Consider the following 15,232-nt stretch of genomic DNA (forward strand, 5'->3'; position numbering starts at 1 on the left):
ATCTAACATCTCTAACCGTCTTGGGTGCAGGTAGCTTAGTGATTAAGTCAATCTTAGCTCTATCAACTTCCATGCCCTTCGATGAAACAATATGTCCTAGGACAATTTCCTTTGGCACCATGAAGTGGCATTTCTTCCAATTCAGTATCAGATTCTTTTCTATACACTGAGCTAAGACAGCTTGTAAATGTAATAAACAATCGCCAAAAAAATCGCCAAAAATAGAGAAATCATCCATAAACACTTCTAAAAAATTTTCGTTCATGTCTTCAAAAATACTGAGCATACATCTTTGGAATGTTGCAGGTGCATTACACAACCCGAATGGCATCCGACGGAAAGCGAATGTGCCAAAAGAACAAGTAAAAGTAGTTTTCTCTTGATCCTCAGGTGAAATTTTGATTTGGTAGTACTCGAAATAGCCATCAAGAAAACAATAGAAATTGTGTCCTGCAACTCTTTCCAAAACTTTGTCTAGGAAGGATAGGGGAAAGTGATCTTTCCTAGTGACCAAATTCAATTTTCGGTAGTCAACACACATGCGCCAACTCGTCGGAACACGAGTTGGACTAGTTCACCCTGCTCATTTTTGACTACCGTCAGACCCGACTTCTTAGGAACGACTTGAGTAGGACTTACCCACTTGCTGTTGGAAATTGGATAAATAATACCCATGTCAAGCAACTTGAGGACTTCTGCTTTAACCACATCTCTAATCGTAGGATTCAACCTGCGTTGTATTTGCCTTGTGGTTTTGGCATTGTCCTCCAAATATATCCGTTGCGTGCAAATTAAAAGGCTAATCCCCTTCAAGTCGGCAATAGACCATCCTAAAGCTTCCTTATGATTCTTAGAACACCAAGTAATTTTTTTTCTTGGGCATGATCAAGATTAGATGAGATGATTATAGGAAAAGTGTCCTCGGGTCCAAAAAAAGCATACTTGAGTTCCTTCGGTAAAGGTTTCAACTCGAGCTTAGGTGCTTGTTCATGGGATGGTACTATCTTTGCTTCTCGAGGTGGCAACTGTTCAAATTCCTCTATTCTCGATCTCCACCCATTGACCATCATGACATCCGAATTATCTAAAACATGTGGGACCACATCATCAGCAGTACCTTCATAACACCAATCTATTGTACTCGTAGCTACTCACCTCCTCTCCATATGAAGCCCCTGCCCCAACAGGATGCTGACCTCAATCGAAGAATCAAGGAGATGGGCCGATAGATTCAGGCTCTCAGGAGATAGGCTTTGAACAATGATCTCAACTTCTCCTCAAAACCCACTTCACCAGACAGATTATATAGGAACCGATCCCACCTCTGTTCAAGATGTCCCAAGTAGAGCAGTACGATGGCACTTCGAACCCTCTGAATCACCTGGAGATCTTCAAGGCTCTCATAATGCTTTACGAAGCTACCGATGTCGTGCTTTGCAAGGACTTCCCTGCAACCCTCCGCAAGGCTACTTGATATGGTTTTCAGGGCTTTGGCCCAAATCTCTCTACTCGTTCAAGCAACTTGCCTGCCTCTTCATGACATACTTTGTCTCCAGCTAGAAACAGCACCGCAGTTCAGACGCATTGCTCGACATCAAGCAGAAGGAGAAAGAGTCCCTCAGAAATTATGTCAGCTACTTCAATGTGGCAACACTGATATTTTGCGATCTAGATCAATCGGTCGCAATGTCAGCGATGAAGAGCGACTTACTGTCGTCGCACTTCCTCTTCTCCTAGGAGAAGCACTTCTCCACCGACTTCACCGAAATGTTGGCACGAGCAGACAAGTATGCTAATGTGGAAGAAGCTATGGCCTCCCATCGTGAGTCTGCTAGCAGGGGACCTCCCCAAGAAAGTGAGAGGGGGCAGAGAGCTGAGAAGTATTTAACCTCGGCGCTAAAGGGGCTCATGGTGACCCAATAGCCCCCCTCGAAAGTTCGAAATGTGCACCCCTCTCACAGTCTCGAGGACTTAGATCCTCATGAAGATTGAAGGCTGAGGATACCTATGCCCTCTGCATAGGATGAAGGCCACGATATTCAAGAGGGACAAGAAGAAGTACTACTGCTTTCACTAGGACCAAGACCACGACACCGAGTATCTCTAACTCAAGGACAAGATTGAGACACTCATCTGATGCGGGCTGTTGGACTGATACATCCATGCTCGGCGTTGTTAGGAACCCGCCCATGCCGCAGAAAAATTTCAAAAATTTCAGATGTAGCGGAAGAGGCATGCGCGGGATCAACCGTTCATCGCATGAACGTTGTTTAAAACCGTTCGTAGATAGATACGGATTAAAAACTTTTAAAAACATTAGAAGATCAGATCTTCACCTTGTGCGGGTAGATGATCACCGCAAACTGATGATCGTGGTTTTGGATGAAGGTTCGCTTGAAGTCGTTCAAGTGCCCGGCCTCTACGGGTATCCACACGAAGCAAGAACCGATCCAAGCTTTCTATCTCCCCGGGGTGCTAGCTTCCTTGCAGAGATAACTTTGATGGCTGATCTCCTCTCTTTCTTTCAACTCTTGAATGTGCTTGAGAGGAGGAGGAAGAAGGATGAAGAAAAGAAGACGAACGAAGCCCCTGCAGCCCACTTCCTTTTTCCTGCGTTGGAAGAAGGAAGGGAAGAGGATGAGGCCGCCAACACCTTGGACTCTTTTTCCCTTGCTTGCGGCTGAAGACCAAGAGGAGGAAGGGGCCACGGCACAAGGAGGAGGAAAGGAGGAATTGGCTCTAGGGTTTGGCCTTTTGGTCCTTATAAAGTCATATGAAGCTCCTACCTTTTAGGAGCTTCATTATATTCCTTTTAAGAACCAAGAGGAGGGGCGCACGCCCCTCTTCTTTTCTCTTGGATTTTGGCCAAGCCCTCTTCCTAACCCCTAATCACGCACGCCCCCACTTGATCTAATCAAGTGGGGCGTGGGTCCTAACTCTAGGTGATTCAATCCTCTTCCAAAGAGGATTGGGTGCACTTGTTTCTCTTCAAATCCTAATCCAATTAGGATTCATTTGAATCATGACTTAATTGAACCATTCAATCCCAATCAAATTAGGAGTCATCATAATTCATTAGATTAATAATTAATTAGGACTTAAGAAGTCCTAATCCAATTAGGACTTATTTAATTTTTAGTCCTAATCCAATTAGGACTCTAATTTGAATCTGAAGTCCTAATCTGATTAGGACTCTAGGAATCTTACTCCAAGTAGGAATCCAATTTTAATTCAAAACTCCTAATCTAATTAGGATTATTAGAATCCTACTCCAAGTAGGAATCCCAGTCCTACTCCAATTAGGATTTCCAGTCCTAATCCAATTAGGACTCTAGAAATCCTACTCGAAATAGGATTTGTGTTTAAGTCTAATTAATTAATTACATTGTTCCTTCTTCAACTGAATATCAATTGAATTGATTACTTGTGATTCCTAATCATGATTCAACAATCGGATCGGTCAATACTTCTAGTGTGTGTGACCCCATAGGTTCTATTCTGACTGATAGTGAGATATATTGTGATCTCTATCACAATATCATTGAAAACTTCTTTCAATGGGTCGGAACGATTCCAACTCTACTCATTAGGGTTTATCGATCATCGAGATAATCCCTGTGAGTCCCACCATCCACCAGTGACACCTAGCAGCATGTAGTGGCTACCCAGCAGAATGGAATGATGAACCTCTAGATGCAGTTATCATGTGATACAGTCCTTCTATCGTGGATCCCTACAAGACGGAGGTCATGGATAACTCGTCAAACCCCTTCGTCTGTCATATGTCAAGATTTATTTGACTTAAGTTTGAGAGCGGAGAACTCTTTCTCCACTGTGCAATCTGCCCCGGCCGAGGTTTTACGAACTCAGTCTTATAAATCACATAGGATCTCTCCTTATCTATCAAGGTCGATAGATTCCTTATAGGTGCATACCCTACTCCTACAGTGAACCTACTGCAGCCAATCTACACTGCATGGACCCATATGGTTAGAGACCATGTATATGTGCAGTCAAACTACAATAACCTCATTGTGAGTAGCCGAAGCATCACAGGTCAAAGGACCAGTCACACTACTGCAATATCAAACAAGTCACTGACGAGTGGATAGACATCCAAGTGACTTCTTGTCTTGGTCATGCTCAGTACCCTTGTTCTTAACAAGCACCTGTACTATTACTTCAGTGTCTCCACACCGTGGACTCGAGTCTCATCCATCCATGGGAAAAGTAATGTGTGCACTGATCTCATCGGATCGATCACCGTCCTCGTGATGATCCATCGATCAGGAGCCTTTTAGAAATTAATCACTAATGATACATGGCTCAAATTCTTAACTCTTAAGAATATGCATCATCATTTTATTAATTCTTGGACTATTCATAGACACATAAACAATATGAATAAAAAGATGCCTTTTATTTATTCAATAATAAATAGTCAAGTACAAAATTATGTCCCTAGAATTAACAATGTGTCAGCCAGATTGGCTTCTAGGGCATACATCTAACAGGCGTGACCGAGAAGTGCCTACCTCAGCCTCTTATCCACCACCCCTGAAGCTGATCGACAACCATCCAAGTGCTAGAGTCATCAACACCATCGCTGGCGGTCCCGCCGAGGTCCCAAGCACCTCGAGCAATCAAACTTCCTAAGAAGTCGAAGCTGCCCTAAAGAGATAGCGCACGAAAGATGTCATCCCCTTCTCTAACACCGATCGAGAGGAGTACAAACTTCTTATGACGACATTGTAGTTATTTTTCTTACTATCACAAAATATGATGTAAAGAGAATACTTATTGATAATGGAAGCTTGGTCGAGGTGGTATTTTACGATGCTTTCCAAAGAATAAGGTTGTCTGCTGAACAGCTTTGAAAGGTCAACACTCCTCTGGCCGGCTTCTCAAGAGACTCAGTTTTCATAAAAAGAGTGATCAATCTACCGGTCACCACAGGATAAGAACCCTAAAACAACACAATAAGACCAGACTTCCTTGTGGTTCTAGTCCCCTCTGCCTACAATGCTAATAGCCTTCATCATTGTTGACCTGCAAGATATTTTGACATTTTTCCTATCGCAATTCTTCATCGATTGAAGATAAGGTAGAATGAGTACAACGAACTTAGGGCTTAGGCTGTAGACATGATTGATAAAGTAGAAATATATGAGAATCCACTCCTACCAGCCCAAAAAGGATGAGGGCTCAAGAAAATCTGAAGGCCGGTTGGAAAAATGATAACTTACTGATTTGGAAGCCCTTAACCAAACAACAATCTGGTGTGATGATATTCCAATCTAGCAACAAATCTATTTATTACGATGCCCCAATTTGTGATGATTTGTTGATTCTGCAAACTAGTCAAAAATTAATTGATTAACATAAATGGGTTGCCATAGATAGTACTTAGTTTCACTGAGATCAAGAGGCATGAGGACTGTCAGAAGAGAGAAAAGAGGGGAGCATTAAAGAGAAAAATGCAAGGAAGCATCAAAGAGAAAAATGCGAGGACTATATATAAAACAAAAGCTAGCTTTACCAGAAGATAAATCAAGGTCCTTACTAATGCGGAAGTCAAAGCTGGATCTCTTTATATGCTAGAAATAAAATTCATGTAAATCTTGAAAAATCATCAATGATGACAAAACCAAAATATTTACCACCTACACTTGAACTTCTAGTTGGCCCAAACAAATCCATATGCAAAAGTTCCAAAAGTCTAGAAGTTGAAACCATATTTTTCGATTCAAAAGAAACTCTAGTTTGCTTTTCTAAAAGCAATGTTAGATCTGAAAATTTAGAGATTATGCTTCTGAATTTTTCTGCATGCAGATTTTTCAAATTGCTGACTTTTCTGCATACTGGTTTTTTCTGCATATAGATTAATGATTCTATTGCTGCGATAATGAGATTACAAGTAATTAGAATATATCTTGCAAGATCAGCAAATCATATGATGACATAATTAGTTAAATATTCAGATTTGTAATTTTATTCATGCATGAGATGCATGCGGGGATGATCATGGATGGACCCCTTTTGTGCTGAAATATTCTGCAATGTTCTATGATGTTATGTGATGACATGTAATTCAAAAATTCAGATGTTTGCGTGCATCTTATATTGATGTATTTAAAGACCTGCAAGTCTCTTAAAAAAGAGAATGTAACTATTGTTTTAATTAGCATAGTTTTCTGGGTTGTAATCTGTGATGTGTTTGCCGTCAATGGTTGATCGATGCATACCTCCACAAGCACGAATTGCATGGATCAAGATCAAGAGTTGATTGGAGATAGGTCAAGAAGTTGATCGCAATTGGATCAAGGATGCTCAAGATCGAATCAAGAGTTGAAGACGATCTAACCAATTGACGTGCATGTGCTTGAACTATGACCCTCATCTCAGATCCATAATCATCACCAGTTACTTTTATGTTTATGCTTAGCGAATAGATCATTATTTGCATGAGATGTAAATAATTAAAATAATGAAAGAGACCTAATTAAATCTTCTCGAATATATTAAGTCTAGCAGTCTTCCACCATAGTAGAGCTGCTAATGTCTTTTCGATTTTGACTTGTCTCGGCTGGTCACAGTGGTCAGTTGCATCAGAGGGTGAGACTACTCTATTAGCATGAGATATTGCGGGGTAAAGATGGGGTTGGGCCCAATAATTGTTAGGTGAGGGACCCAATGATAGCTTTGCTTCTGCGGTTATATAGTGGGTCTGACGTAACTAAGAAATGGAGCCAATAACTGTTAGGTGAGTCCTTCATGACTTGAGAAGCATTGTACAAGAATTGTATACTCATCATTTTATGTATCGCCAATAACTGTTAGGTGAGGTGGCATGCAAATCGATGAGACCGCAGTACCCACTTGAAACCCTAGTCGCGAAGAATTTTCGTTTCTCTACCTAAGGAGTGTAAGAGATTCGAGAAAATAGTGTGAAGTGTATTTATTTTAAAAGATCCTAAAACAAATTAAGATCAAGTATAAAATCTAACTAGAATCTTTGCTCTCTACAAATCACAATGTCAGCTTCTAACCCTTTGACCCAAATTCTCGAGACCAACCGTCTGACCAAAACCAATTATAAAGACTGGCTAAAAAACTTGAAAATTATTTTGAGTTGCGAGAAAATAGGCTATGTACTCGACAATGATATCCCCTCGTTATCAGTCCATCCGACCACTGATCAACGTGCTACACATGATTAGTGGACGGATGATAACATTAATTAGGGTTAGGTTCTACATTATGGTATCTATGTCCAATAAACTCCAATGTCATATGAGAACATGAAGATTGCCGGGATATATTGACTCATCTGCAAGAGTTGTATGGTGAGCAAAGTTGCACAACACATTTTGAAATATCTAAGAGACTCTTCAAGGTAAAGATGCGCGAAGGGCAGTCTATCCATGATCACTGTTTGACTATAATCAAGGACTTAGAGAAGCATGAGAAGTTTGGCATGACTATGCACAAGAAATTGCAAGTGGATTTGATCCTGCAATCCTTTCCAGATTTATTTGGGCAGTTTATAGTAAACTATCATATGAATAAGATTGATTGCACCAAGACCGAGTTGTTAAACATGTTGGTAACTGCTGAAAAGGCCTTAAAAGGTTCGAAGGGTACTGTTCTCGTAGTAGAGTTGGCTTTTACTTTCAAGAGAAAGTCTACTTAGAAGAAAAAGAAGTCCGCGAAGAAGTAGAAGAACGAGAAAAAGCCAAAGAAGGAAGTTTGAAAGAAAAGGGCTGATGACAAAGAAAAATATTTTCACTGCAATGTCGACGGCTATTGGAAAAAAAACTGTCCTTTATATCTGGAGAGCCTGAAAAAGAGAGACACACCTTCGGAAGGTATGTTAGACCTGCTCATTATTAAAACTAATCTAACGGTTTTTTGTGCTTCCAGTTGGATTATTGATTCTGGTTCTAGTGCTCACTTATGCACTACTATGCAGGATCTAAAGAAAAGTAGAAGACTGACGGAAGGTGCAGTAACCCTTCAAGTTGGTAATAGGGCAAGAGTTATTGCTGTGGCTGTGGGCACTTATCTTCTGCGACTACCGTCTGAATTTAGTTTAATACTTAGAGACTATTATTATGTACCTGCTGCTAGCAAAAATTTGATTTATGTTTCATGTTTAGCACAGGATGATCATGTTTTTACTTTCGATAAAGACTATTGCTCCATTTATTTTAGAAATAAATTGGTTGCACGTGGTTTTATGATTGATAGTCTTTATCACTTACATATGGATGTATCTGAGCAAGTAGTGGGTGCCATAGGATCCAAAAGATCCAGAGATGAGATAAATCAAAAGTATATCTGGTACATTGAATGGGCTTCTCGGCCCATTGACTTCTGAGTCATATCCAATTTGTGAATCCTAAGTATATCCATTGAAAAAAGATGGGCTTCTCGGCCCATTGACTTCTGAGTCATATCCAATTTGTGAATCCTACCTTCAAGAAAAAATAACCAAATTATCCTTTGTAGGACATGGGGAGAGGACCATTGAGATACTTTTTTTGATATATACTGATATGTGTGGCCCATTCGATGTGCAAGCTAGGGGTCGTTATTTATACTTTATTACCTTTATCGATGATTTTTTACGATATGGGTATGTCTATCTTATGAGACATAAATTTGAAGCTTTTGAAAAGTTCAAAGAGTTCAGAAATGAAGTAGAAAAATAAACTGAAAAACTCTTTAAGGCTCTAGGATCAGATCGAGGAGGGGAATACCTTAGTAGGAAATTCCGTGACTATCTTAAGAAAAATGACATAGTCTCACAATAGACCCCTCCTGGTACACCTCAACTCAATAGGGTATCGGAGAGGAGGAATCAGACCCTATTGGATATGGTCCGGTCCATGATAAGCTCCACGGATTTATCCTTGTTTCTTTGGAAAAATGTCTTACTTTCTGCGATTTACTTATTGAATAGAGTCTCCTCTAAATATGTTCCTACCACACCGTATGAGATATGGCATAGTAAGAAGTTGAGTCTTGGTCATCTCAAGATTTAGAGATGTTCGGTCCACGTCAAGAGACTACAGGCAGACAAGTTAGAGGCTAGAACCATGAGTGCTCGTTTTATTGGATATTCTAAAGAGTAATTAGGATACTATTTTTACATCTCAGAGGATCACAATATTTTTGTGAGCCGACATGCTATCTTCTTGGAAAAATAGTTTATCCATGATAGAGGCAGTGGGAGGAAAATTGAGCATGAAGAGAAAGTCTCTAAAAAGCAACGAGTCATGGAACCTACAGAACCTGTTCATATTGAGCCAGTACATGTAGTATCTCCTCCAACTCGTAGATCAAGTAGGATCTTCCATCCTCTTGAAAGATACTTAGGTATGCTTATAGAGCATACTGAGAAAATGTTTCTCATAGGGAATAAGAAACATATACAGGATCCCAATACCTACAATGAGGCGATGTTGGATATCGATTTCGAGAAATGGCTGGAAGCTATAAAGTCGGAAATTGACTCGTTGCATTCCAACCAAGTCTGCACCTTAATGGATCCACCAAAAGGTATAATACCTATTGGTTGTAAATAGATTTATAAAAGAAAGATAGGTTCGGATGGAAAGGTAGAAACCTATAAGGCACGGCTAGTGGCGAAAGGACATAGTCAGTGTGAAGGCATTGACTATTAGAAAATCTTTTCACCTATGGCCATGCTGAAGTCCATCCGAACATTGCTTGCTATTGCAGCATATCATGATTATGAGATCTGGCAGATGGATATGAAAACTATTTTTCTAAATGGATATCTCGAGGAAGATATCTATACGAAGCAGTATTTGGATTTTACTTCTAGTGATGGAGATCACAAAGTCTATACGCTGTAAAAGTCCATCTATGGACTAAAACAAGCATCTCGGAGTTGGAACACTCATTTCAATGATAAGATCAAATCATTTGATTTCATCAAGAATGAAGAGGAACCATGTGTTTATAAGAAAGTTAGTGAGAGTGCTTCGTATTTCTCGTATTGTATGTGGATGACATCCTCCTGATTGGAAATAATATTTCCATGCAAACTTCGATCAAGGTTTGGTTGTCTAAAGAATTCTCCATGAAAGACCTTGGGGAGGCATCCTATATTTTGGGGATTAAGGTCTATAGAGATAGATCTAAGAAGATGCTTGGCCTATCCTAGAAAATGTACATAAAGGAGGTGCTGAAAAAGTTCAGCATGGAAAACTCATCCGAAAAGATTCAACACATGAGCAAGATCTCTTATTGTGGAGTGATAGAGTAAATTTCTAATTGATTTTGATGAGCTCAAAGCATTTGAGTATGTCTTATGTTGTTCTAATGAATTCAATCTAGTATTTCAGAAAAATCTTTACTAAATTCTGTCTAAGTTCCTTGAGCTTTAGTTCAGAGTATTTTGGTTAAGTATTAACTCTAGTTGAACCAAAGTCTGCATCACGAGTCGACTCCTGAACCTTGCGAGTCGACTCCTGCACACTTGGAGTTTCTGGCACAAGCTCGAGTCGACTTCGGAACTCTTCGAGTCGACTCCGACTGAGAACAGACAGAAAGATAGAACGATGAATTTTGGACCCTGTTAACAAGTCGACTCCAAAAGATTGCGAGTCGACTCCGATGCTTGGCGAGTCGACTCCATGGCAAAGCTGACAAAAAGACAGAACGTTAGTTTTTAAGACCCTGTCAGCGAGCCGACTCGTGAAGACTTGGAGTCGTCTCCCATATCAGCTGAGTCGACTCCCAGTTTGTCCGAGTCGACTCCCAGAGGAAAGCAGCCTGAAAGGCAGAGACTCAGTTTCGGAGACTCTGTGAACGAGTCGATTTCAAGTGTTTTAGAGTCGACCCCCAAGTTAGCCGAGTCGACTCCAACAAGGGCCGAGTCCACTCCGAGGCAGATCAGTTCAAAAGACAAAGAATCAATTTTTCCGATCTCTGAGAATGAGACGTCTTCCGAAGATCTCGAGTCACCTCTCAAGTCAGCCGAGTCGACTCCAAGTAAACCCGAGTCGACTCGAGAAAGAAAAATAGAAAGTTGGATTTCTGAAATCCTGAGAACGAGCCGATCCCTAAGTGCCCGAGTCATCTCCAACTGTTGGCGAGTCGACTCCAGTTTGGTCCGAGTCGACCCCAGGATGAGGCATGCACTTTAATTCAAATCTGGAATAGTGGGGGAGTCGTCTTCAGTAAAGCTCGAGTCGACTTCAGTAACGGACGAGTCGACTCCGATCCCAACAGATATATTGTCAGATTGTGCAGACGGGTCAGAACGGCTCCAAATCACTCTCTAATGGCTATTTTTTAATAGGAATCACTTAAATAGCCAGAGTGAACAGTAGTAGACAACAAGAGAGTTATTCCATTTGAGCATTAAAGGTTTTCAACCACCAAGAGCTTCCATCAAGTGAATCCAAGCAAAAGAAGGAAGAAGTGTGTTCGTCCTTTCCTGTCTACCTAAAAATATGCTAGACAGATCGTTGTTAGAATCGACGAACAGAAGTTAAATTTAAATTCTACTCTTACCTTTCCTACTCGAAGAATAGCGGTTGTAAGAGGTCGATCCACAGGAAGGCGATTGGAGTTGCATAAAATTAGAACGTTCACTCGGATTCGAAATCGATTTTTGAATGATAAAAGAAAAACATTATTTTGAGGATGTTGATGGATTCTCTAGTCTACCGGAGAATATTTTTTTATAAAAAGACAAGTACTTAGAAATCAAAGAGTATTTATGAATTCATGAAATGTTTAACTATTCAAAGGAGAATTTTTGCATAAATTAAAATGGATGAAAATAGTGCTTAGGGAGATTGAAACCTACTCAAATTGCATAAAGGAGGATTTAATGTATTGCATCAAAGAAGAATTAAAAGATTGCATTAAAAAAAATAGAAATTAACTTGAACCTAGAACAAGGATTGCATAAAAAAGAAAAATGATAGATTTAGAAAACTAAATTGATTACAATGGTAGAAATGAATATTGGTAGCTTGATGCTACCTTTCTTCTGCAATTAAAATAAAGGAAGGAAATAACAAAAATAAAAAAAAGAAAACATCTCCCTTTCTCTCCCACGGTGGAACAACATAAAATACTCTTTTTTTTCTTTCTTTCTTCTCCAAACGAACAGAGCAATGCTCTGTTTCTTCTTTTCTTTCTTCTCTCCCAACCCGAGCTCTTCCCTCCTTCTCTGGTTCTTGGCCTCAACCCCCAACCGAGCACGTCTTCTCCTCCCTTCTCTCTGTTTCTTGGCCTCCACCCAGCTCTCTTTCCCCTTCGACTCTCCTCCTCTCCTTGCCGACCTCCTTCCTTCTTATAGTTGGACGAAGGCTGGGAGAAGCGGATTCGGGCGCTGAAATCGAGTGCGGGAGGCTAGGGATGCTGCGAGATCGACGGGATGACGGCATGGAAGCGGAAGGTAGGCGCGGTCTTGCTTCTTTGGGCCACGGATGCGGGATCGCCGGTGATTGCGGAAGGGGGGGAGGACGGACGCGGGATGCTGTCGCGGAAGGAAGGAGGCTCGCGTGGATGCTGGGAATCCGTTGCTGTGGCGTTGATGGGAGGTGGATCATCCGGGATCGTACGCGGAAGAGGAAGGATGCTGGGTGCGTTCGATCGAGCGCTTGGATCTCGTCATGGGTCATGTGCCGGTTTCTGTAATGGAATTGAATTTTGGAAGAAGATCTGGGCCTTTCTTTGCCCTCCTGAGAGGGAGCTGGGAGACACCAAGTTCCGTCCAATTAATCATATGGATAATAATAAAAAATAGTATGATATGAAATTTGGCTTGTAGACAGATGGACTTAGTTTGTCATGGGTCATCTATTCTGACTGGAGGTCAATTTCAAGTCTTTCAAGTCATGGGTCACCTAGCACCTCATAGTTATGATATGGCCAAATTAGATTTTCCCAAAATTCTTTCCTAAAAGCACAAAAAAATTGGACCCGATTCGGACCCGACTCTGACTCGGACCCGACCCGATCTTCAACCGGGTCGGATCTGGGAAGGAATCCTTCTTTAGTCAAATTTGTACTTAATGTGCATTTTATCTCTAATTTATGAAAATCTGTGCCAAACCCAAATATAATATTAATCCAGTGAATTTATCATTATCGGTTAGCAATAATACTAATTTAGGTGACATGTAGGTCGCACTTTTGTGCTCTCATCACACCCCCCAACTAGCTTATTGCTAGTCTCTAGCAATTTAGTGCGACAATGATAAAATGAGAGTGCAAATATTTTATTTATTATATATATATAAATATACATGAACTAAGATAAATACTCACTTTCGTAGAGTATTACGACTGCACTTAGCACGTGCAACAAGCCGTTAAACCCCTAGGTTATCCTAGTGGACGAGTGTTGTCTCGTGAGGGTTTGCAGTGAAGTTACCCACAAACTTCAATCCCAAAATAAAATTTGGTTTGTGAAATGAAAGTCTAATTTCAAGTAAATAACTGATAATAATTTTAAAAGCACACAAGGTTTTAATTACTAAGTAGCCCAAATTCTAGGTTAGTATGCAATTTAAGTTGAAGTCATTAAGTTTTCTGTTAGGGAGTTGTAAGACTTATTTATACTTGAGTGCTCAGTGAAGTTTGGACCATGCACAAGCTAAGGTTTTGGATCTCCAAAATATCGCTAATATTAGTAGTTTCCAAGAATTGGTCGGACAAGACCTATTTGCTGATTCAAAATTATCTTTTCTGCAGGATTTCGAGAGTTGTGGATGTTTACTTTAATACCTCATGGGCTTTATCTGTAATATTCCAGTTTACTCGAATTTTTTTTCAACGACGGCTTTCACACTATTGTCTTTTTTAAGGTCAATATACTTTTTTTTTTTTGAGCTTTTTTTTTTTTGGCATTAAGGAGAAATGATAATGTATACATTGTGCACTTTTACTCCTGTGATGATTCCTCCATGTAGCGAGCAATTAGTCGACAATTCTCACACCAGTTGGCATGAGGTGTCGGGCATCAAGACTCCCCTACGGACCTATGCTCGGGTTCCTCATCACAAGCCCGCTGACCATTGACAATAGGTAGCCCTTTTCGATGCACCTGACTAAATCCACCAAGTAGTTTTTTTTTTTTTGGATCAGAAAAAGATGATTCATCAGGGTTCGAGGTTGTTACCATATTCTCAACACAATGTCGAACCTATACCTTAGAAAATGCAGGCCAGATGTGTTGTGAAATTCAAAGCACTAATCAGCTTACAACTCACTAAAAGGAACTTAATAAGAAGAACTCACTTTGCACTACTTTCAACTAGTCATTGGGCTCTTAGATTTTATATACCTTGTGTGTTGTATATTTTTTTTTCAAAAATTTTAACTAAAAACCTTTTTTTTATATAAAATTTCAAATGCGTAAAAATATCCCCAAACCTAAATCTAACATTGTCCTCAATGTTAAAGAAAATTTAAAGCAGTAAGAGGACAGAGGAGAAGTACCTGATATGGGTGGATTAATTGAAAGTTGGGGCAAAATCCCCCAAACCTGCATGTTAGTAATTTATTGATTTTTTTTTATAATATTTATATGTTGGGTTGCCTCCCAAAGAGCGCTAAGTTTTATGTCTTCAGCCAGACAAAATGTAAATCTCCTTTTTTTTTTTCAACCATTATCTAAGAATGGTTTTGGAAGAGTCCGATGAAGAACAGTCGGCTGATGACGATCTATGCTCATAAGGGGAACAGAACTAAGAGGCGCATGCTTGACCCCTTCCTCGGAATGGGCAAGGTAAGCTTCTAAAGGGTCCTTATTATAAGTTTGTAAGAAAGTCTCCTGAACCAGACTTTCAATCATGTCAACTTCATTGATTTCTTTGTCATCTGGTGGTTGTTTACTTATGTTGAAGACATTAAGCTCGACTTTCATGTTGCCAAAAGATAACTTCAGCATCCCATTTCGACAGTTGATCACAGCATTTGCTGTGGCTAAGAAAGGTCTACCTAAAATTATAGGTGTGTGACTGTCTGGATGTATTGCAGGTTCAGTCTCAAGGATAACGAAGTCCACAGGATAGTAAAACTCATTTACTTTCACTATTACATCCTCTACAATCCCCTTGGGGTACTTCACTGTCCTATCTGCTAAGGAAAGGGTAATATTTGTAGGCTTTAATTCCCCCAAACCTAATTTTTGGTATACATAGTAGGGAAGTAGGTTTACACTGGCTCCTAAATCTAA

This window comes from Phoenix dactylifera, unplaced genomic scaffold, assembly GCF_009389715.1.
Source record: "Phoenix dactylifera cultivar Barhee BC4 unplaced genomic scaffold, palm_55x_up_171113_PBpolish2nd_filt_p 000668F, whole genome shotgun sequence".
Lineage (NCBI taxonomy): Eukaryota > Viridiplantae > Streptophyta > Magnoliopsida > Arecales > Arecaceae > Phoenix > Phoenix dactylifera.